Genomic DNA, 972 nt, shown 5'->3' with positions numbered 1-972 from the left:
CTAACAATTTTTTTATCCAACCAATAGTTTTCTAGAAAAAAAATAAAAACCAAAAATTATGGCGATTTTCCCATTTGTACCCCTAATGCACCATTTTTTTGGTAAAATTGGATATAATTTCTTCCTGGTACATTTTTTAAAAATCTTTTATAAGACTTTTTTGAAGCTTTTTGGGCGATAAATCAATTTATAAAAAATATAAAGTTTTTCAAAAAAATTTTTTTTTTCAAATATTTTAGCAAAAAATTTTTCATTTTTTCAAAATTCTGCATAACTTCCTTATTTTGAGGTTTACGGCTAAATGTTGTTCTTTATGATTTGTTCTATTTTCAAGTAAGATTCCAATGCTAAAAGAAAATTTTTTATATCCCTAATAGCTTTTGAGAAAATGAGGAAAAACTGTTAAAAAGTTTTTCCGAATTTTCCGGAAAACTATTGAACTTAAAAATTATTTTTTTATTGCATCTGATGCGCATTGATATTCCAAACAACATCTGTTCCAACAATTTTTTTCTCCAACCAATAGTTTTTTAGAAAAAAAATAAAAACCAAAAATTATGGCGATTTTCCCATTTGTACCCCTAATGCACCATTTTTTTGGTAAAATTGGGTATAACTTTTTTCCGGTACATTTTTCAAAAATATTTTATAAGACTTATTTGAAGCTTTTTAGGCGATAAATTAATTTATAAAAAAAAATAATTTTTCCAAAAAAAATTTTTTTTTTTCAAATTTTGCACCAAAAAATTTTCCATTTTTTGAAAATCCTGCATAACTTCCTTATTTTGAGGTTTACGGCTAAATGTTATTCTTTATGATTTGTTCTATTTTCAAGTAAGATTCCAATGCTAAAAGAAAATTTTCTATATCCCTAATAGTTTTTGAGAAAATGAAGAAAAACTGTTAAAAGGTTTTTCACATATATATACTTTTCATACACGTATATACAAAAACGATTTGCCTTTAATAAAC

Source organism: Anthonomus grandis, chromosome 12 (genome assembly GCF_022605725.1).
Source record: "Anthonomus grandis grandis chromosome 12, icAntGran1.3, whole genome shotgun sequence".
Lineage (NCBI taxonomy): Eukaryota > Metazoa > Arthropoda > Insecta > Coleoptera > Curculionidae > Anthonomus > Anthonomus grandis.
The sequence above is the reverse complement of the archived record's forward strand: the minus strand, read 5'-3'. Positions refer to the sequence as shown.